At 45.8% G+C, this 24,164-nt stretch overlaps 1 protein-coding gene across 2 annotated transcripts in view; it reads left to right on the top strand.

The window, feature by feature from the left end:
- Positions 1–24,164, top strand: part of ZMAT4 (zinc finger matrin-type 4) — a 369,306-nt gene that overhangs the window by 5,378 nt on the left and 339,764 nt on the right. The window lies entirely within an intron of this gene.

Genomic DNA, 24,164 nt, shown 5'->3' with positions numbered 1-24,164 from the left:
AAATTCTACATTCCTTCCAGCCAGACTTGATTCGTTATTGGGCGGACACTTCTCCTGGGAGTGCGTGGAGCCCCACTGCTGGAATGTTAGGGGGCCCAAGGAGGCTGCTGCCAAGGTGTGGGCTAGCTTAGGGCCAGGGGCTGCTGGCGGTGGGCTGGGGGGTGGGGTACAGAGCAGCCCCCAGCAGTGACCCTGGGAGAAAAGCAGGGCCTCCCTCAGGAGAACGGGGCAGAAGCTGTGGAGGGCTTTGCCTGGGAGCGGTTTGAGTCACATAGGAAGCAACATGCATGAGTGACATGAGCCCCACAAAATAAATGCATGAATAGTAAGCTCATGTGTGTAGTCACTGAGAAAAAGAAAGAAAACACAGAGATTTGTGCTGGGCTAATTAGGGGTCAGTAATGAGTGGCCCCGGGACGGGCCCCTTCCCTTCCTGCAGCTGCTGGCGAGTCTCTGAGCTCACAAGGGCACCCTGAGTCCTTGCGCCCAGCACGCACTGATGCTGGCATTAGGGGGTCTATCAGACCAGATAGGAAAGACCACTAGCCCCAGAGGCAGCCAAGTGCAATGTTTGTCCAGGGACAAGTGGAGCCAAAAGAGAGGACACAGTGGGCCCCAGGAGCTGGACTGCCCAGGATGTGAGACAAGCTTGAAGGGTGGAGAGCGTTTGCGAAGTTGAAGAAGAGAAAGGAGGGGTGGGATAGTATGTGAAAGGATAGGAAACCAGGCCACTGGGGGGCCTGTCAGTGGAAGGTGAAGGACCCCATGACTCACAGAAATATGTCAGATGCACTGGGCAGCCCAGGGGGCTCCCACTGTGTCCTTACCATTCAGAATGACATTCAGCTGACTTCACCCTTCTGACTCAGTTTTGATGCACAGACTTCACTAGAATGCAGTAAGGTGTAGTAGCATGATAGTAGCATGTTCGGGATGCAGGGTACACATAGTGACCTTTACTTAGCATGGTCAGAGGAGGCCTCCTGGAGAGAGGAACACCTGAGAGGGACCTGAGAAATAGACAGGACCCCACCAGGGGCACAGGGGAGGGGTGGGGAGGAGAACAGTCACATTTGCAAGACTTAGAAGCATGCAACAGCACAGTATGTCAGAACTGTATGAGTAACACTTGGGTGTTGCTATGTCTAAGCACATGAGGTGTGTTTTGGGGGTGGGGGAACGGAAGAGATGTGGATGCTTCCAGGTAGGGAGAGACTAGCTGGCCAAAATGAGGAGCAAAAAGGTTTTTTTTTTTTTGTATTTTTCTGAAGCTGGAAACGGGGAGAGACAGTCAGACAGACTCCCGCATGCGCCCGACCGGGATCCACCTGGCACGCCCACCAGGGGCGACGCTCTGTCCACCAAGGGGCGATGCTCTGCCCCTCCGGGGCGTCGCTCTGCCGCAACCAGAGCCACTCTAGCGCCTGGGGCAGAGGCCAAGGAGCCATCCCCAGCGCCCGGGCCATCTTTGCTCCAATGGAGCCTCGCTGCGGGAGGGGAGGAGAGAGACAGAGAGGAAGGAGAGGGGAAGGGGTGGAGAAGCAGATGGGCGCTTCTCCTGTGTGCCCTGGCCGGGAATGGAACCCGGGTCCCCCGCACGCCAGGCCGATGCTCTACCGCTGAGCCAACCGGCCAGGGCCAGGAGCAAAAAGGTTTTAAGCAGAAAAAGACTCAGTCACATTTGCATTTAGGAAGAGGAGCTGTGAAATGGAGAGTGGGGGTGAGATGTGGGAGGGGCAAGCTTGGGAGGATGGAAAGGCTGATTCTGAATTAATTTTCTGCTATCCACGTGAGAAGTGATGAGGGCCTGGTGGAAGATGGTGATTTTAGGAGGAGAAGAGGGGACAGCATCAAAGGATGATACTCTGACTTCATAAATTACACTAGATTAGGCAAAAATAAAGAGAAATTATTCATTTCCTGGAGGAGATACAGACAGGTGAGGAAAGGTTGCACCGTTAGATGAAAGATGGAGCAGGGCCCCCGCCCACCTCCAGACAGGTTGAGAGCGAATGGTTTAAGGGACAGGAGAAGGTATGAGTTAGACACGAGCATTAATGCCCTAACGGAGGGGCTGTTGGATACAGGGGCAGGGTCATTAAAGGAGGCTGTGGACTAATTCTCTTGTCCATAAAATATTTAAGAAATCAGTCTGTCCCTTGATAGATAAGTGGGAAAACACAGAGCAAAGAAACAAATGGCCAGAAAAATATGCAAAAGTGTTCAACCTTACTAATAATTAAAATATGAACTTAAAAAACAAGATATCATTATCCACCTACCAGATTATGAGAACTGAAAATGATATCTAATGTTGTAGGAAGATAATTTGCAAATATGGGAGACATGTCTCAAAAATATATCCTTTGAACCAGTAAGCAATTGCCCTTCTAGTAATTTTTCCTAAGGAAATTATCAGAGATGTGCAAAATAGCTCTAATCAAGGATATTCCTTTCAGCATTATTCATTATAACAAAACATGATGTGGCGGGATTAATTAAATCTAATATAGCTCATCTATAAAATGGAAATCAAGGAAGCTATTAAAATTACATTGAATAATATATAAGAATATGGGAAAGTGCTAATATACATTAAGTAGATAAAGGTTTAAGTAAATAGAACATACATGCAACTTTGTAAAAAAATAGAGATGTATTCAGTTATGAAAAATAGAATAGAATAATATAGCAAAGTGATAATAGTGGTTATCTGTGGCTTTTAATGAACAAGCGATTTTTTTTATGTTGTTAAACAAATTTCCTACAGCAAAGTATTATTTTACAAATCAGGAAAAAAACATGCTCTTCAAGTTACTTACTCAAACTACAAATGTTTAAACAGTGTGTACACATGTAGCAATGTGTCAGGCACTATGTCGCTCACTATAAAGCATAATGGGGCAGGGCGTCCTTAATCCATTTGGTGCGGATCAGATCAATGCATGCAGGAAACGTGGCCCGTGCTACCTGGCCTCCCTCAGTAAGGGCAGCGTCTGCTTCAGATGTTGAGGGTGCAGGAATCTCTGTGCAGAGAATGATGACCATGAGCTCATCCTTGTTCCTTACTCCCCACCTGATCCCCCATCCACACACATTTCAAGGCCCTGTCGCCTACCTACAGTGGTCAGACCTATCTTAGCCTTTCAGGTGGCCTGTTTACATGCATCACGTACATCTGCTGACTTCACAAGTGGTGGGATTGAGGCTCAGAGAAGCTCGGACTTGGCTCAAGCCATCCAGCTAGCGAGAGGCAGAGGTAGGTAACAAGGAGCTTTGGTCTCAGAGCCTGCGCCTCTGCCAGAGCGGCCATTTAGGTGGGCTCCCGTGCTGCTGAGAATGGCTGACTGATTTCCGCCGGGAAAGTGTGGAGCCGTCCTCCCCTCTTTCCCAGAAGCCATGCCTTTTCCTTCGTTCGCTTAGTAATTGAGGCCAAGTGAATGCACCGACAGCTATCACATTTAGAGGAGCGTCTCTGGGGGCTGAAGGCTCTCCAGAGGCGACCTCAGGGTCCTGCCTCCTGACCAAGTGTCTCATTTACTGCTTCTTTCCGGAATGCATTTGCATGCCATGTGGTTTTCTCTGTTGCATGAACTCCAGGCCACCTGAGAGTCCTGTTCTCTGTGGAAGTCACAGCTGGCTGGCCCCATGATGTGTGCCCAGGTCACGTGGGGGCTCTGGGGTGCCGTCCCTCAGCAGGACAGGTGGCAGCTCTGATGGGCACATCCTTGGGGCTTTCACAAGCTTAATTGGGAAAAGTAGCTAGGCCAGCCTGAAGGTAGGGCAGATTGTGGGCCGAGTGGCTGATTTGCTGCTCTGTTTATTTTAATAATAATGCGTGTTCATATGGTGTTTTGTATTCCTAGGCTCAGAGGTAGGTGGGGAAGGTGTTGTTATCCTCGTTTTGCAGAGGAGGTAATTGACGCTTGGAAAGGCAAAGCCACTCACTTCAGTTTGTTGGTATGGTTAGTCCACAGAGAGGCGTCATGGAATGAACCAGATTTTCTGCCTAACAATACTGCCTAAGCTCATAATCAATAAGGGCTTCTGGCTGGACTATGGGTCCTTAGTGAGAGAGGGGAGGGACACAACCCCCTTGATGGCCTTGGTAAGGCCTTGAAAAGTGAACAGTAGCACACAGAAGATGACTTCCAGAACGAGGGTGTGTTCAGCTGAGTCCCGGCATGAGCCCAGTGGAGCTGCTGAGGACAGCGGAGGTCCGTGAGGGGGCGAGTGGTCTCAGAAGGCTCATAGAGGCATCTGGTCCTGAGCCCTGAGCCTTGAAGGATGAGGGCAATTTGGGTGGAAGCAAAGATATCCTTGATGTGAGTGGCGGTCTGGAGCCAAGAGCCAGTGTGGGATGCTGAGGGGCCGTTTGGCTTGGTCAGGGGAATGGCGCGTGAGGCCCCTTGGGTGTCCTGTCATTCCAGGCTTTGCTTCCTTCTCAGAAATTCTTTCTGTTTAGTAAGCTAGGGGCACCGTGACTGTGCAACGAGTGAGGGAAGGGGGAAGAATGGATTGGAGGTTCTCCTGTGGATTCTCTCTCTCTCGCTGCCCTTCGTGGTTTTATTCCTGCTGACAATGAAATAGCCCCGTAGGGCTCCAGGATGTGAGAAAGGAGGACTGGGATGTTTCCTATTCTGCCAGCCATCCCCTGCCTGCCTGCCTTCCTGGAACTTAGGGTTTTCAGAATGTGGGAAGTAGAAAGGAAAGTTATGGGGAAAAAAAGAAAAAGAAAAAAAAGGGGGGGAGCAGAATGGAGAGAGCAGGTGAGGAACTCAACAAGGATGTTTGGAAATAAAGGAACAACTTACAACACATGGAAATACCTAAGGAGAGCCTCTCTTTAAATTTTAGACTTTTAAGAATGATAAGACATAAATAAGAAAGGAAAAAGAGTCTGAGACTACTCTTTATTTTCAAGTTCTGGAACATTCGGTCATCACTCTCGTTTTACAGGGAGGAAATGGAGGCACAGAGTGCTTAAGGCTCATCTGGGTGACACTGCTGCTGGGTGTCAGACTCCCAGTGTGGTTCAGTGTCTGCTGTGCACTCTATCCACTCATCCCTCTGGGTTCAAGCTGGGTGAGCGGGGGTGGGGGGTAAGTAAGGGAGAGGAAATGAGGCCCCATCCTCCTCCAGAACAGCCCCTTCTCCATTTGTCCTTTCTGCTCCCTCCTGACTTCCAGGGTCGCTGCAGAGAGAGTGGAGGAGCTGCTGGCGAGCAGTCCCCTTGTCACTTGTCTGTCCCTTGGGGTGGGTCAGTGAAGGGAACCGCTGGCTCCAGGACTGTGACAGCTCTGAGCTGTGGCCCTTTCTTTGATTTCCTCGTGATGGAAATGATGCACTTCTCTTCCCCATCCTTCAGTTTCTGTAACAGGGACATGGTTTCTGAGATTGTATGTGTTCAAAATACTGAGACCTGACAAACACAGATCTAAAGTTTTAGAATATAGGGGTGGGTCAAGCTGACCCAGTCCCTGCCCTCTCAGAGCTTATATTCCAGTGGGGGAGGTATGGAAAACACATAAGTAAATATCTAGGAGGGCTGAACTGTGAAATGGAGAAACCGAAGCCAGAGGATAAGGAGTGTGTGGAGAGGGGGTATCCAGAGGGTCTCAGTAATGAAGTAACTGGGGCGGAGACCACAGGCAGTGAGTGGTCCATGTGGATGTTTGGAGGAAGAGCAGTCCAGGCCAGCAGAGGCCCTGAATGTAGAGTAATGAGGCCAGCGTGAGCTTCCTCAAACCTGGGAGGCTTTGAGAAAAGGAGTAACATCGTCTATTAATTAAATGAGTCACTGTGTCCTATACTTAGAAAATTATAAGACACTGAAGAAAGAAAGTGAAGAAGATACAGATAAGTGGAAGTATATACTGTGTTCATGGATAGGAAGAATTGACCTAATTAACATGCCTATACTGTCCTGGCCAGATAGGTTGGTTGGTTAGAACTTTATCCTGAAGTGCAGAGGTTTCCAGTTCAATCCCCAGTGAGGGCACATCAAAAACATCAATGTTCCTGTCTCTCTCTCTCTTACTCTCCCTTTCTCCCTCCCTTCCCTTCTCACTAAAATCAATAAATAAAAAAAAAATGCCTATACTACCCAAAGCAATCTATAGATTCAATGCAATGCCTATCAAAATATCAATGGCATGTTTCACATAATTAGAACAAATAATCCAAAAATTTATATGGAACCAAGAAGACCAAGAATAGCCACAGTAATCTTGAAAAAGAATAACAAAGTTGTAAGAATCATGCTACCTGATATCAAACTATACTACAAGACCATGGTAATCAAAACAGCATAGTACTGGCATAAAAACAGGCATATAGATTAATGGAACAGAATAGAGAACCCACAAATAAACCCATGCCTTTATGGTAAATTAATATTTGACAAAGGAGGCAAGAATGTACAATGAGGTAAAGATAGTTTAGTCAATAAATGGTGTTGGGAAAATGGGACAGAAAGGTGCAAAAAAATGAAACTACACCACCAACCTATGCCATTCATAAGAATAAACTTGAAATGAGTTAGACTTGATGTTAGACTTGAAACCAGAAAAATCCAGAAGAAAACATAGTAAAGTCTTGGACACTTCTTGTAGTGATATATCTTGTAGTGATAAATCACTTTGGGCCAGGGAAACAAAGAAACAAATATAAAAAAATGGGACTACATCAAACTAAAAGATTTTTGCACAGCAAAGAAAATCAACAACAAAATGAAAGACAACCCTCTGTGTGGGAGAATATATTCACCAGATACATCTGATAAGGGGTTAATATCCAAAATGTATAAAGAACTTACAAAACTCAACATAAAAAACAAAACAATTCAACTAAAAAATGGGCAAAGAACCTGGATAGACACTTCTCCAAAAGGATGTACAGATGGCCAATAGACATGAAAATAAGTTCAACATCACTAATCATCAGAGAAATACAAATTTAAGCCACAATAAGATATTACCTCACACCTGTCAGAATGGCTATTATTAATAAGTTAACAAATAACAAGGGTTGGCGAGGATGTGGAGAACAGGGAACCCTCATGCACATGCAGATTGGTGCAGCCACTGTGGAAAGAGGTATGGAGTATCTTCCAAAAATTAAAACTGGAACTGCCTTATGACTCAGTGATTCTACCTCAGGGAATATATCCGAAGAAATCCAAAACAATAACTCGAAAAAGTACATGCACTCCTATGTTCATTGCAGCATTATTTACAATAGCCACAATTTGGAAACAGCTGTAGTATCCATCAATAGATAAGTGGATAAAAAAGCTGTAGTGTATTTACACAATGGAATACTACTTAGCTGTAAAAAGGAAGGAAATCTTACCCTTTGCAACAGCATAGGTGGACCTGGAGAGCATTACGTTAAGTGAAATAAACCAGTCAGAGAATATAATTTCACTTATGCGGGGAATCTCATGGTAGCAGTGTGTAAAGGGAGAATAAAGGGTGATGGAACAAAACTTGACTTAGGGTGGTGAACACACAATACAATATACAGATGTCATTCTATAGAATTGTACACCTGAAACCTTTATCATTTTATTAACCAATGTCACCCCCAAAATTCAATAAAAAATTAAAAAACAAAATTGATCATACTTGTTGCCAATGTGTTGAGAGCGCACTATAGGAGGGCTGCCTGGAGGCAGGAGCCAGCTAGGAGGCAATGACCTGCAAGAGAGGGTGGAGGGGGGGGGGTAGGGTGGTCGCAGTGGAGGGGTGGGGACTGGTCAAACTCTGGATATACTTTGAAGGTGGAAAAAACAAGATTTTTTTGATGGGTTGAATGTGGGCATTGAAAATACTGGCGTTCGTGATGCCTGTCACCACTTAGTCAAATAGGTAGAGACAGGGATTGATAGACTCCTGCATGCACCCTGATCAGGATCCACCTGGCAACCCCATCTGGGGCCGGTGCTCTGCCCATCTGAGGCCATGTTCACAATCGAGCTATTTTTAGTGGCCTAGGTAGAGGCTCCACGGAGCCAGCCTCAGCACCTAGGGCGATGCACTTGAACCAATGGAACCATGGCTGTGGGAGGAGAAGTGAGAAAGAGAGGGAAGGGGGAGGGGTGGAGAAGCACATGATCACTTCTCTTGTGTGGCTTGACCAGGAATCAAACCCGGGACATCTACATGCTGAGCCAATGTTCTACTGTTGAGCCAACCTGCCAGGGCCAAGACAGGGACTGAATCTTTATGGGCTCTTTATTGAGATGGCCAGAGATCTGAGGAGATGGGGGTTACAAAACCTTAAAAGCCATCTCAACATTCTATCCCAAGCCAAACTTTTTATCAGGGGAAGGAAAGGGTAGGTAAGGGTGTTGGAATTTCAGGGAGAGTTAATTAGATCATAGTCAAAATTAATTGGATCATAGTCAGCGGGTTTTCCATTCTTGGAACACAAAGGCTTAAAGGCTTTGATTGCAGACCTCTGGAGCACAAAAGTAGATTATTTGCAGTTCCCTGGGTCACAAAGGTGGATTGCTTGCAGATCTCCTTAAGTCATGTAGGGTCTGTCAGGTATCCCAGTTCCTGGAACACAGCTTCTACTTACATTAATCATTAAACCTATTGATTATAACTAAAGGCACTATTACTCAAGCTAAAATTTTAACTCTACAGTTCTCCTTATCAGTTTGAGAGAAAAAGAGGGTTCAAGAATGATTTCCAAGGTTTTTGGCATGAGATGGAGGTGTTTGTAGAAGAAGCACTGGGAGGATATAAGAATTTGTTTTGAGGGATGTTAGACATCTAAATGAAATGCCCACAAGTCAGTTGTGTCATGGGTCTGTGTTGGTCAAATAAGTTTGTAAATATGATATATATGTTTGCTCGCTTATAGTTTACACTGGGTGTGGGGGACAAGCTGTAAGCAGAAAGGGTCATTAGAGCCTAAGGCTTAGTTTTAAGACTAAGCCTTTCCTACTCTTTTAATACTAAGATCTCAACACTAAGCTTTTCCCCACATCCTTGACTGTTGCATGATGTGGGGTGGTGCACTCTCATGAGGAATCCCATTGTGCCTCAAGTGACTTTGTATCAGAGACTTCCTTGTTTGTATATAGGATTAAAGGTTTTGATTTCTACACTATAAAATGCGGCAGAGGACCCCATGCTAGAGGAGAGCAGAGAAAGGCCACGTGGAGGAGAGGAGAAGCAGCCAAGATGGTAGAGTGCTGAAGGAGAAGCCAGTTTGTGCAGAGAGAAGGAGATGGGGAACAGAGGTGAATAAGGCTGGTGAGGTTGATAGAAACTTTGATTCTAGGAAACTCAGATAAGTCAGTGGCTTTGTGAGCACTGAATGGAAAGGGAAGTGTTTTCCCACTGTGTGTATTTCTTGCCCACCGGGTGCGAGCTAGGATTAAAGCTAATGGCCCACCAGTTCTTGGCTCCGTTGTTTCATTACTGTCTGCCCAAATTTAATGTGAACCTGCATGGGCCAGGTGGCTCTGATGGTGGTTGTGGCTACTGGCTTTACAGTTTGGATTTCAGAGAAGAGGCCTGTGCTAGAGAAAAGTCTTGGGAGCTGTCAGTGTATTGATAATATTTAAAGTATGGGACCAGCCTGACCTGTGGTGGCGCAGTGGATAAAGCGTCAACCTGGAAATGCTGAGGTTGCTGGTTTGAAACCCTGGGCTTGCCTGGTCAAGGCACATATGGGAGTTGATGCTTCCAGCTCCTCCCCCCCTTCTCTCTCTCTGTCTCTCCTCTCTCTCTCTCTTCGTCTCTCCCTCTCCTCTCTAAAAGTGAATAAATAAAAAAAAAAATTTAAAGTATGGGACCAGATGAGATCATCCAGAGAGTGAGTGTAGATAGACAAGAGGTACAAAGACTGAGTTCTGGGAACTCTTGTATTTACAGATGGAGGCTGGGAATTGGCAAGGTTTTTTGTGTTTTTTTTTTTAAAGAGTCAGGTAGTAAATATTTTAGACTTTGCATAATAAATATTTTAGACTTTGTAGGCCATATGGTCTTTGCTACAGCCACTCAAATTTACTCACATAGCACAAAAGCAGTCTGAGATAACATATATGAATGAATGTGGCTGTATTAAACAAAACTTTATTCATATAAACGGGCACCTGGTTTGTGGGCCATGTTTACTAACTCTGAGCTAGGTCATGAAGATGAACCAGCAGAGGAGCTGAGAAGGAGATAAGAGGTGAGTCTAGAGAGCATGCTGTCTCAGAAACTAAGTGAAGTGTTTTTAAGAAAGAGGGAGTGATTGGCCATGTCAGACACTGCTGATGTTTGAAGTAAGATGAGAACTGAGAATTGAACATGGAGGCCATCGGTGAGCTGACAAGAGCACTTTTGGTGGAGTAGGAAGTGAGAGCCCGGTTGGAGTGGGCTGGAAGAGAGGCATCGGAGATGGCTCATGTGAACAACTTTATGGAGAAGTGTGGTTAGTAAGGAGTGCAAGAAAGTGAAAAGTTAACTGTAGGTAGGGTCATGTTGGGTCATAGCAAGCATTTATTTCTCCCTTAAAATGGGAGAAATAACAGGATGCTTGTGTGTTGATGGAAGTAATCCCGTTGTCAGGTGAGCACAAAGGTGATGTAGGATCAGGAGGTGAGAACTGCTGGAGGTGCAGAGGCCACCTGGACCGTGTGAAGAGGGATGGGCGTGGCTTTAGCTGGTAGTGTGGACAGCCAAGGAGGGGAAGGGCAGGGGTGGCTGGATGTGGTGGGATGGTGGGAGCTGCGTGAGGATTCTCTTCTGTTGCTTTATTTCCTCAGTGACTAGGAAGTAAGATCAAGAGCTCTGAGAGAGAAGGGGAAATGGCCTGGATGCCGGCCTGTGGGACAGATGCCCCTGGGCACAGAGGGAGAGGGATGGGAGGAGACAACGGAGAGAGGTCTGAGTCTGTGTATCAGAATTAAAGAGTTGCTGCAAAACCATCAGTTGAGCTTTTTACTGGAAAAAGGGCCCTGTAAATTCTGAGTAGTTCTGGCAGAATTAATAAGGGCCAAGATGAGGATGTGGGATGGAATTCTTCAAAAAATGGAGTCAGATTCCTACAGGCCTGGTGCTGCCTGCCCAAGTCACTCTGGTATGACTATATATATATATATATATATAGATATATATAATTATATATATCTATATATCTATATAGATATATATTTTTAAATTGAGGTATAATAGACATATAATGTTATATTAGTTTCTATACAACATAATGATTATATCTATCTTCTGTCTATCTATCTATCTATCTATCTATCTATCTATCTATCTATCTATCTATCATCTATCTATAAACAATCACCACAATAGGTCTAGTTACTATCTGCCACACATAGTTAATTCAGACTGTTGGGTGAGGACCCGAGAGCCCACTGATGTGGGTTTAGGGGACTTTGGGATGCTCACTGCACTTTTCCCATCTCCTCCTAAAGCGCACCTTCTCCGTTTTTGAGACATTTTTACTTTTTTTCACATCTTCCCATGTGGAAGGAGGTAGGAGAGAGTGACAGGAAGACTCCTCTCTTTAACTGTTACCTTAAGACATTGTCCTGGGGAGAGAAGGGTCCTACCCAAGGTCACAAGATCTGGACGTGGGGTGGAGCTTGTGAGGTGGAGCTGAGCCCTGGGTGTCTTCCTCTCTCCATCCTAGGAGAGAAGGAGGAGAAGGAAGACGACACCTCCCGGAGAGGGCTTCTTTGTTCCCTGCCCTTTGGGAAGAAGGGGATGCTGATCTAAACTACAAAGAAATAGAACATCCCCTTCGCTCTGTAGGGAAAGAAAAAAGAAAACAGGCCCAGGAACAAGTGGGACGGTAGGGAAGGAAGAGGACAGAAGGATTTGGAAAAGAGAAGGACGTAAGATCACTAACCCAGCAGAAGGCAGGGCGAGGACTGGCACTGAGACTACCTGTGCGGGCACTGCGGGGATCCGAGGGGGCCCTGAGGGGTGCGTGAAGCCGGGGGAAGGCGGAGGGTCTGCTCAGGGGTGCGTGAAGCCGGGGGAAAGCGGAGGGTCTGCTCAGGGGTGCGTGAAGCCGGGGGAAAGCGGAGGGTCTGCTCGGGGGTGCGTGAAGCCGGGGGAGAGCGGAGGGTCTGCTCGGGGAGCTTCAGGCAGCCCGTGGGGGTTTACATCTGAGCACTGTCGGTTCAGTCCAGCCCAGAAAGGGGTGTGGCCTTGTCCAGAACTGCGACTGTATGGGACACATGATGGGCTCCCGGGCCCGTCACTGTTTTCTGAGAGGGAACTCTTCTTGGATGGCAAAGGGTCTACAGTGCTATTCTCATTTGGGAACAAGGTCATTTGTGGGAGTGATAAAGGCAGTGAGAAAGTTGTGACTTAAGGCTGGTCAAGGAAGAGGGACTCACCCACCTTTTCTCCAAATCTTATTTCTGGTGGTCTTTTGGGGATAAAGAACATAAAAGCACAGATGTGTAGGGACCCAGAGTTTAACCAAGGTATCCTCACAGACCTGGCTCAGATAGTCTGTGTGGCTGCTCCAAACCTCAGTTTCCCCAGTGTAAAAATACCTAATGCTAGCCAGCTCATCGAGTTGCTGTGGGGATGCAGTGGAGGGCCAGCTGTGAAGAATCCAGCGTAGAGGCTGGACCACTGTGCTCCCGGGGCTGCAGACGTCATACAAGATGAGGACGGGGTGGTGGGGCAGCTTCTCTCTAACGATGGGCCAGGGATTCCAGGAGGTTCCGCAGAGAGGATCCCAGAGTGATTAATAAGAAGGCTAGAATTCCTGTTTCCCAGTTTCGGGGCTCAAGAGATTCTTCCCCAAATATTGTTGGTCAAAGTACCAGAGAGGATCGATGTAGCCCTGCCAAATAGTGCAGTGCCTTCAAAAAAATAAATCCTGGGGCGGAAACTCTGAAAGCTGCAAGAACCATAATATTGAGAGAGATTTAAAGCGAACCAAAAAATCTCTGCAATGCTTAGAACAGCAGGAACATAGATTTCTCATACTAATCAGGTGATTTGTGGGAAAATCCTATCCATCTCCCTAACCTGTGCTGAATCAAGCGGATGATCGCTGCGAGTTGCAGAGTGAGCTCTGAGGCAGGTGCAAGACTGGTTTATGATCCTGCAGAACTTTTCTGCGGCATGAATTCCTGGGCAAGCAGGTGACTTTAAATGAAAGAAACTCCCCCTTCCTGGTCTCGCTTCCAGCTGTCAGGGCAGAGCTCTTGGTTGGGTGGGGGAGTTCTCTGGCTGGCCACGGCAGAGCTACTGGGGAGCTCATCCCGTGAGAGGATTCTGCCCCTGGAGGAAATGTGTGAGGGACACACATTTCCTTGGGCTTCTGAAGAGTGACTGTGATGGATGGGTGCTGGCCTGGCTGTACACTTTAATGTGACAATGTTACAGGAGCTATCTCATCAGGAGATACTCCTATCTCTGTTTGGAGAGAACAGAACAGACATCTTGCTCTGCCTCCTACAAGGAAAGGAATGGGTGATCCAATAGAGGGGCCCTTGTGAGAGCTGTGTTTTCAAGCCGGTACATGTTACAGGGCCCCACGCGGTTGACCCTAAGTACTGCTTCTTTGACCACGAATGGATATTCCCCAGTCAAGGTTAAGTTAAATTCCGGGGCATTTAGCGTAATCTCAAGAGGACTTAGGCAAAGCCATTTAAACTCTTTTCAATGTAGTGGGGAGACACTGTGTCACTTAACGTGTGGGGAGGTGGGTGGCTGTTTGGACTGGGCTGAAGCAAGGAGGAGTTAGGGGGTGATGTGTGAATCTTGGTACAAGCGTGGATTGTCAAAACACCCAAATGCTTAGGGCTATTTTTCTACACAGAAAAAAAATAAATGTACTCCCGTTCAGAGAAAGAGAAATAGGAAGGCTAAATATGTTTGACTCTATGAATAATCAGCACAGTAGAATAGTAAGGTGGATGGTGCTTTGGATCCAGGCTCTGGAAATTCCTTGTTTGATTATGTACAAGTCACTTAATTAAACTTCAGTTTCTCCCTGTTGGGGTGAGGACGAGGGGGCCTACCTTACAGGGATGTCCTGTGGTGCAGAGGTGAAGTGAAAATCCAAGTCAAGCACTTACCACCATTAACCATCTAGTAATAACAACAATAAAAATAATAATTAAAATGTAAATGAGATGCCCTTTTCCCAGCTATAAAATTATTGAAGGTTAAAAATGACATTATCATGGAAATATGGAAAAATATCTTATTAGTGGAACTATAATTGGTATAACCTTTCTGGAAGCTGATTTAGGGGGTTTCTATACTTTTTAAAATTTACTTCTAGGATTCTATCCCAAGGAGACAATCAGAAATGTGGAGGAATATAGGTGTGCAAAATTGTTCATGGTGTTGCTGTTTATTTTTCTGAAATACTGGAATCAGCATTCCCCCATGGCAGGGAAATGGTTAAGTAAATTATGGCCTATGCGTACAATAGGGTAGAAGGCAACCATTTAAAAATACTGAAGAATGTTAATAACATGAGGTAACGCTCATGAGCTGTATGTGAGATATCTTCTAAACTGTCTAATAAATTATGTATATATCTATGTAGATATATCTGAGACATGAATAAAATATGCTAAAATGCCAATTCTCTCTGGATGGTGGAATTATGGATGAATTTTCTTTTTCATATTTTTTCCTTCAGTTTAAAAAAAATCCTACAGTGAGTCTTGATTAATTATGACGATAAAAGGTATAGAGAGAACATGAGACCCACTGGCCAGCGTGGCTCAGCTCTGGCCCTGTGTAGGAAGTGTTTCTCTGGGGACCAGGCCCGCTGTGGATTCCAGGGAAGCTAGTCGGATGGCTTTGTATGGATCCTCCTCTTACCCCTCCCTGAACAGGGTGGGGGAAACAAGTGTTCTGGGTGCGAAAGGTGCAGGGATCAAGCAAAGGAAAAAAACGACTCACAGACACAGACACCAGTGTGTGGGGGGGAGGTAGAAGGGGGTAAAGGGGGAGAAATGGTGACGGAAGGAGACTTGACTTGGGGCGGTGAACACACAATACCATCTACAGATCACGTATTACGGAATTGTACACCTGAAACCTATATAGTCTTATTAACTGATGTCACCCCAATAAGATCAATAAAAATTAGAGAAAAAAGGAAGCAAACATTGTGGAATAAAAAGGCAGAAGTGGGTATGAGGTGGGTGCGAAGACAGCACCCAGCACAGCAGATGGTCTGCCTGGGTTTCTCGCTGCCCTGAAATCCACAGACGTGGTGACAGCTCACGTGTTAGTCACTCATCCCCCAAACCACTGTCAGACTGGGACCTGCTGCCCTCCTCCTTGCGGTTGACACCGGGAGGCCAGGAGGATGTTTCTGAAAAGACGGAAGCAGCCTGTCCTACACAATGCTCGTAGAGCACTGGGGCAGGAGATGTCAAAGACGATGTAGGAGAACGCCTGCAGGGCCAGCGAGCCTGTGTGCAGGGGTATCTCACTAGACGTAGCTGTCCCCAAGCCGGGCTGCGCTTCAGGGGCGTCTCACCCACCGCACCACGCATGTGGAGGAATTGGGCATGTTCTGTAATACGTTGGGTGTATTGTTGGAGCTGGCTATTTAAAAAAATACAACTTTTTTTTTCAACAAATAGCTTTTGAGGACATGTAGCCTTCCAGGTCTTGGGGTAGGTGCTGAGCATTCTCTGGTGAACAAAGCGGAGGCCTCGGCCTTTGCAGAGTTTACTCTTTCTTTTTGGACTTTGAACAATGGTTTTGATGTATGTTTTCAAAATCTGGAGTTTAAAAAATATGTTGGTTTTGCTTAAAGTAGGGCACACTTGCTTAACGTCTGTGAAATATTGTAGAAATTGTGATTTTCTTTTCCTTTTAGTGCAGCTGTCCCAAGTGTTATATAGGTTTAAATATTTTTCTTTAATTCGTCCTAATGACATCTCAGAAAGATGGCGCAGAGAGTGGGTGCCGCCTACCTTCAAGTGAGGAGGGGGGTCAGTTTTGGCTCCCACTTTGGCTTAGCTGAAAACATCCTGGGCAGCTGCTGACTTTATAGTTCAGAGCGGCTGCCGCTCATGCTTGCCTATTGGGGGCCACTGGCCACTTTGAGGCTCTTGGCTGGGGAGATGCTTTGTGTTCTCTGCCCTGTGGAGACCATTTATTCGTGCACTTCCAAACTGTTATAAATTTGAAAATACAGTGGCTATTGTGTTATTCTTTCACAACACTTGGTGCCAGAATCAGGTTCCCTAAAATCCTCTGAGGCATGGGATTATTTAGCAAATGTAAATTGTAACTTTTGTAAAGATGCAGCCTTCCACTGTGTCATGTGTTGTGACTCGGGCCCTTCTTCTCTCTTGGAATGCGCCCAGATGTTTTGCTTCTTTTAAAGATCTGACACGGCCATGGCCGTCTCTATAAATAGTACCAAACATCAGCTACAATGCTGGCATGATGCTGATTTTTTCCCTGCCACCCACTGAAAGTCTTGGGAGAGAATTCTTCCTTTTTTCCCTTTCCTCTTTCTCTCTCTCTCTCTCTAAACACACACACACACACACACACACACACACACTTATATTTAGACATTAGTAAAAAACCCGGAGTGTGTTCAAACATGTATGTGTCTTTGTTTCTTTTGTTTTTTAAGAATTAGGTACAAAGGAGTTAAAAAGCTTTCAACAATAGAAAAAAATGACTTTCTCGAGTATCGACTATGTCCAGACAGAGTGCTGAATTAAATTAGTCCTTGTCATCAAAGCTCACAGTCCAGCAAGAGGGCCGCTTTATTAATACTAGGCTTCCTGGGCATAAAATTTTTTTTGTGTAAATGCCTGGGGTTTTTTAACAGCTGCGAAGAGAGTTTGTGAGAGTTGTATTAGTTTGCTAGGACTGTGGTCACAAAGTACCATCTCCCAAGTGGCTTAAACACCAGACATTAATTGTCTGGTGGTTCTGGAGGCTGGAAGTCCTGGGTCAGGGTGTCAGCAGGGTTGGCTCCTCCTGAGGCTGTGAGGGAAGGATCTGTTCCAGGTTTTCCTCTTTGGCTGATAGATGACCGCCATTCTCCCTGAGTCTCTTCTAATCATCTTACACCGGTGTGTGTCTGTTACTGGGCCAAATTTCCCCTTTTCGTAGGTAAACCAGTTTTATTGGGTAAGAGCCCACACTAATGACCTCATTTTAATGTGATTAATTCTGTTAAACCCTTGTTTCCAAATAAGGTCATACTTTGATCTACTGGGGGTTAAGACTTCACATGAATTTTTTGGGGGAGGCAATTCAACCCATAACAACAGTTTTTTTTTTTTTTTAAGGTAATACTTTCATCTCTGGGAATAACTTTTCTTCAGCCATCCCAGATTGATAATTTTTCTTTTCCTTTCCCCTAAGGAATGAGTTTCCATAATTTATGTTACTTCCAAATTTCATTCTACTAACCCCGTCACCTGTGCTGCAGCCAAACCCTTTCCTCTTCTGCAGAGCGAATGGAGAACGGCCAGTCGCCACCCTTGATCTAGTGGTTCAGTAGTCACCTTCAAGGACATGACACGTCATTGTCTTGGTATCCTCATGGCACAGAACTCTTCTAATACAGCTTGACTGGTAGGCTTTTACAAGGGAAGTCTGGGGGGAGGTCCTGTCCTCCATGGGTACACAGGGGGTGGGTCAATGCCTCATCCATATGCCCCTGAGGCCTGACTAGCTTCGGGTGCTGTGGGAAGAATTTGGCTGCTTGAGGGAGAAGGTGGAGTAGGAGGAGCCCATCTAAGTCCACCTGTCAGCCTGACTGTGTCCTGGGTCTGCAGCTGGACTCTGTCACTTCTCACACCCCCTTAACACTGGTGAAGACACCAATGCCTCACCCATTACCCTGTTTCCCATTGTTCTTCCTAACCTGGAAATCCCACAGGTAATAACTAGTATTTTCATTGCCAGTGAGGTGCTGCATTGTATTGAATATTTTTCAGCTGATGCTCATTAGCTGTTTCTTTTTAACCTATTCCTGTGAGAGAAACCACAAGTTTACATGCTCCTTAGTGTCCCCTCAGTGTTTCATGTGTTTATACCCAGTCATCACACTTGAGAGGGTGGGGTTGGGCAGAGGCAAGACACAGACCCAGCAAAACATCTGTATTAAGTATACACATCTGGGCAAAAGGTTTTATGTTCAGGTGGCACTTGGAGTGGGAACAAAGGAGTCAGTTCTGTTAGCTCAGGAGGAAATTTGAATTCCTCTGGAGAGCTATAACCCCAAAGGACAGGACTAGGGCCTGGTGTGACAGAGAGGGGAGAATTTAGCTTTATCCTGGTCATCCCAGACCTTCCTTAGATGCTGTAAGAATTATGTTGGCCAGTTCCAGAGACAGGTGCAAATTCAGTGTATGCAATATTGGCAGGTATGTGTTCCTTTACTGTTTGTTTGTTTTTTCTGAAGCTGGAAATGGGGAGAGACAGTCAGACAGACTCCCGCATGCGCCCGACCGGGATCCACCCAGCATGCCCACCAGGGGCTGCGCTCCGCTCACCAGGGGGCGATGCTCTTCCCCTCCGGGGCGTCGCTCTGCTGCGACCAGAGCCACTCTAGCGCCTGGGGCAGAGGCCAAGGAGCCATCCCCAGTGCCCGGGCCATCCCCGCTCCAATGGAGCCTTGGCTGCGGGAGGGGAAGAGAGAGACAGAGAGGAAGGAGAGGGGGAGGGGTGGAGAAGCAAATGGGCGCTTCTCCTATGTGCCCTGGCCGGGAATTGAACCCGGGTCCCCCGCATGCCAGGCTGATGCTCTACCGCTGGGCCAACCGGCCAGGGCCTCCTGTTTGTTTTTTTTAAATAGATTTTATTTATTTATTTTTAGAAAGAAGAGAGAGAGAGAAAGAGGGGGGGGAGAGAGAGAAGGGGGGAGGAGCAGGAAGCATCAACTCCCATATGTTCCTTGACCAGGCAAGCCCAGGGCTTCAAACTGGCAAGCTCAGTGTTCCAGGCCGATGCTTTATCCACTGCGCCACCACAGGCCAAGCCCGTGCTCCTTTTCTTGATTCTTGCTTCTGCCTTGCTCCTGACATTGTGAATAACACAAATGGAAAATCCAGTAGAAAAATAGGAAGGAAGGAGTGGGGGGAGATTTTTCTTCTATTGAATTATAAATATACTAGATACTAGCCCCTTCTCTGGGTTTGCCTACTAAGGTTAGCTGGGTCTGAAACCACACCTTCTTCAATCCAGTCAGCTCAGGACAAGTTATAATTAGGGAATGTCTTGGGCCATGAAGCAGATAAAGGCTCTAAACAAAAACCATTCATATGCAAAAGTGTAGCCATTATCAAAATGTGTTTAAATTACGTATGCTTTTGCCTTGAGAAGGGTGTATATTAAATGTACAATTATTAAACAAATATTAAATGTAAAGTGGGCTTTATAATTTCTCCTGGGGGTGAGGCTTAAGGAAAAGTATAGGAAAGATCTACCATGTTAGCTTAGAAGAGCATTCTTCTCTGGGGGTGTCAACCATGGCTGTGGGTCCCCAAATGTAAGATTTGGTGGGTAGATCAATCCACCCTCAAAGTAGGAAACTGCTAAGGTGAATGCTGACATTCACTCCCCCTCTAAGAAGGGGTGGGGTCTTCCCAGTATACATTATACCTATTTATTTAAAAACCAACTAACTGGCCAACCAACTAACCAATACTTTAATTACTACCTTCTACCTCATCATCTTCAAGTGAGACTAGAACAGGGGTAGTCAACCTTTTTATACCTACCACCCACTTTTGTATCTCTGTTAGTAGTAAAATTTTCTGACCATCCACTGGTTCCACAGTAATGGTGATTTATAAAGTAGGGAAGTAACTTTACTCTATAAAATTTATAAAGCAGAGTTACAGCAATTTAAAGCATATAATAATTATTTATACTTACCAAGTACTTTATGTCGGATTTTTGCTAAGTTTGGCAGAATAAATCTTTATAAAACAACTTACTATAGTTAAATCTATCTTTTTATTTATGCTTTGGTTGCTCCGCTACCGCCCACCATGAAAGCTGGAATGCCCACTAGTGGGCAGTAGGGACCAGGTTGACTACCACTGGACTAGAATGTAACTTTCACTTTCTCAGAAGGTTCTTTTCTTCAAGAGAATGCCATATGGTGATCTTAGTAGCTGGCCGTGCTGGGTGAACTCATTAGAGATGCTGCCCTGGGTTAGATAAGTTCTGCCTCTGGAATAGCGCCCAGACGCAAACATTGAATGTGTCTCCTCCTATGTGCTGAGAACTATTCTGAGGCCAGAAAAGAGGACTAAGGTGTTGGTTCTGCCTGCAAATTGCATATAGATGAGGAGACAGATACAAATAAGAGCCCAGAGAACAAGGCAGGGTTCAGTAAGGTAGAGGATGGTGCGGAGAAGATGCAGGGGATGGGGTGATGAATCACTGGGTGATGGTCTGGGAAACTTGCAAGCACAGGTGCAAGGAAGGGTTGAGCTGGGGAGGTGTCATGAGCCAAGGACTCTAAACGGGCATCAGGTGACAGCTGTGGGGATGGAAAGGAAAGTGACCAAGGAGATTACTTGTCCATCAGTCTGTGAAGGTTGATGCAAACCAGTCCCAGTTTGTGTTTCTGTGAAGTAGAAATGGCTGAAAGGGAAAGGATCCTTCCAACTCATCACAGAATCCTTAGGCACTTTTATCAGCAATGTCCTCTCCCTGGTCATCAAGGCTGTGGCTCCAATGGACTCTCAACCCACTTCTCTACCACCTCCCTGCCCATTGCCTGCCTTGTGCCTAACTGAACTCTTCTCTACAGGCCTTCTATTGGCCTAAGACACAGCCCTCTTAAACGCCCTTTCCTTAAGCCTGTAGGTCCAAATCCTACCCATCATTTAAGGTTCAGTTCAAATATCATTTCCTGTATGGAACCTTCTCTGATCTTCTCCCCTCTCCTGTTCCTGGCTGTAAAAGATAGCCATAGTCATGTCTGTGTACTTCTCTTACTATTTACTATTATGTGCCAGACACTATGCTCTCTCTGTACCTTGGCTAAAACAGTGAATAAATCAAAGACTTGTGCCCTCATTGAGTTTATGTTCTAGCCAGAAAAAGCAGATAATGAATACTAGAAATAATATATAAGTAAATTCTATTAAAATATTTGAAGGCAATAACTGTCACAGAATGAAGGGAAAAAAAAGAGCAGACTAAGTAGGGAGTGGGAATGCTAAGGTAGGGAGAGTGGCGTTGGGCTGCAGTTATAAACAAGGTAGTCTTTCAGCAGGCGTCTTCAAAAAGGTTACATTGGTGCAGAGCCTTGTACGAAGGCCTTGCGATGGGAGTGTGCCTGATGTGTTCAAGGAACAGGAGGCCGGTGTTGTAGTGGAGAGGCAAGGAGAGAGAGAAGTAGTTGTAGTGGAGAGGCAAGGAGAGAGAGAAGTAGGGAATGAGGTCAGAGAGGCAATGGGGGGATGTCACATGGGGCTTTGTCGGCCATTTTAAAGGCTGAGGGAGACAAAGAGGATTTTGATCAGAAGAGTGATATGATAAGATTAAAAAAATATTACACTAGATGCTGTGTTTAGAATAGACTGAAGGCAGGTAAAGCTGAGAGCAGGAGGCGAGTTGAGAGGCTGTGTGGTAGTCCGTCCAGGAGGCCGGGGCCAGAGTTGAGGTGATGAGAAAGGGGTCAGACTCTGTGTATGTTGTTAAACTCACTAGATTGTGATATGTGGGAGAAGGCAAGGGACCAAGAATGAAGCAAGGATTTTGACCCGAACAACTGGAAGGCTGCAGATGTGAACACCAGAGATGGGAAAAGCTGTGGAAGGGGGCCTCTGGCGAGTGAGGAGCCTTGAACTGGTTCTCATTGGACTGCAGGCTGCTTAGGAATAGGTCCACTCTATGATTCATCTTTGCTGTCTCCTTGGGGACTCAGGAATTATAATTGATAGATGCTTTATACTTGAGGGGCTGTTATGATCGCAGAGAATTCCTGCCTTGGGAGAACATTGGTTAATTTGGTGATGATTGTTTGGGTCAGAGCTCTACATCTGGCTGCTTCCCCCAGCTGGATATTTTTGCTTCTTTGACACCATCCAGAGGGCTTGTGACAGGTCTCTGGTGGAGCAGGGGTAGTGTGATGAGGATTTGATCTTAGGCAGGTTAATTTCATGAGGCACCAGAATACTTGATATAGGCACAGAATATTTTGTTGGAACTAGTCTTTATCATTATCACACCTAACAAAGATGATTAATTGGTGTTAATTGGTATGCCAACAGAGTGTGAGTGCTATTAAAAATTAAATGGTCCTTTTGGATTCTGGAGAGAGTAGGGATGGGGAGGAGAGGGCAGGTGTGTTAGGCTTTATGTGTGATCCTGGGTTTCAGAGATTTCTGGTCAGAATCCCACTTTGCTGATACAGAGATTTGACTAAAAACATGCCCAGGTTAATGCAGGTTAGTGAAATATCCCTGGTGGGATTGTACCAGTGATAAGAATGTGTTGACATTGAACCTGCTTATGTCTATGTCATTGCAAGAGGGGATTTCACTCCACAGGTTCTTATAGAGTATCTACTCAGTGCCACCACCGTGCCAGGCATGGGGGAAGACAAAGCTGTCTGAAAGACTGCCCCTGGCTGTACCCTCCGTCTATTAGAAGAGGCAGACATGTAAACAGCGAAAGGCTGAGATGGGAAGAGGTAGAGGTCAACTGAGTTGTGTGAGGAGCAGGACGTGCAGCGGTTCTCGCGGTTGAAGCGGAAGACTGCTCTGGGCAGATGGGAACAGTGTGATGGGAGAGGAACCCGAGAGGCAGGTTCACTGACGAAGAGCCCTGGAGGGTATAACAAGAAGTTTGGACTTTATCCAATAAGCAACAGATAGATATAAAAGGTTTTTAAGCAGAAGAATGATATAAATTAATGGCCGAGTCCTTAGAGTGTCATGAAAAAGATACTGGAGCGGGGAAATTCTGGAGTCAGAGAGACAAAAGGCTTCTACAATAGTCCAGGCAAGATGTGGCGATTTGGATTAGGGCATTAGTGGGGGACATGAATTGGAGAGGCATTGATTGATGCTTTTCTGTGCTTGGGTTACTTTTGATTCTTAAAACTACTTTATAATGACATTGATGATATTTACTAAGAGCTAGGCACTAATTTTCATATAATCTTTTCAGCCACCTTATGCGGTAGATGCTATGAGGAACTTATCCTATATGTGAGGGAAACTGAGGCACAGATTTGAATAAGCTGCTCAAAGTGTCACATAATCAACGACTTCGTAGTCCATGCCCTTGCCCATGCCATTATAGTGCTTCCAGTGTAAGTAAGACCATACCATTCATGGACGAAGAGACTGAGACAGAGAGAGGGGACGTAGGGATTTCAGGAGATGGAAGAGTGTAGGGTGGCTCTTGTTCTGGGATCTAGGGAAATACGAAATGCTGCCAACAGGTCCGTGTGTCCCACACAGGGTAGTGTCTGGGGAGACAGAGGAAGAGAAGAAAAGGCATGTGGGTGTGTGTTCCTGTGGGGAAGGAACCTTTGATGTGACAGGATACAGTTCAGTTCCCATGCCATCACTGTCTTCACCTTTTCCTCACCTGAAAGTGGGAGCAGGAGGCTTGCGGTGGAGTTAAATGCCCTCGTGTAAGCCTGGTTTACTAGATTACTGTTAACCAACTTGCCCCGTCTCACGGGAGTCTGCAGGTGAACCTTGCAGGTTGTAAAATGGAATTGACATCACAAACAACAAAGGGGAGGACTGGCGGTCTCTAAAAGGTCACATTTTTTTCCTGGCTGCGTAGCTCAGTTGCTTAGAGCATCATCTCGATACACCAAGGTTGCAAGTTCAATCCCCGGTCAGGGCACGTACATGAATCAACCAATGAATGCATAAATAACTGGAACAACAAATGGATGTTTCTCTCTCACTCACTCCCTTCCTCGCTCTCTCTAAAATCAATTAAAAAAAAAAGTTCACATTTTCTAACTCCTGGTGAAGTTGAATTAGTTTTAGACCTTCTGGAACTACTTTGTGGGGGGACCTAGTTTGACCAGTTTCTGTGTGTCTGGATCTTCCAAACAGCAGCGGGCTCCCTGTGTGGTTTCCTTTGTCACTAGATGCTAGATGAACTATTGGCTTTCTCATCAGAGATCAGGACCAAGAAAACCTCCTCCTGAGGAGAGACCACTGTGCCTAATAAGAACAC

Source organism: Saccopteryx leptura, chromosome 4, assembly GCF_036850995.1.
Source record: "Saccopteryx leptura isolate mSacLep1 chromosome 4, mSacLep1_pri_phased_curated, whole genome shotgun sequence".
NCBI classification, from domain to species: domain Eukaryota; kingdom Metazoa; phylum Chordata; class Mammalia; order Chiroptera; family Emballonuridae; genus Saccopteryx; species Saccopteryx leptura.
This window is presented reverse-complemented; position numbering and strand designations above follow the sequence as displayed.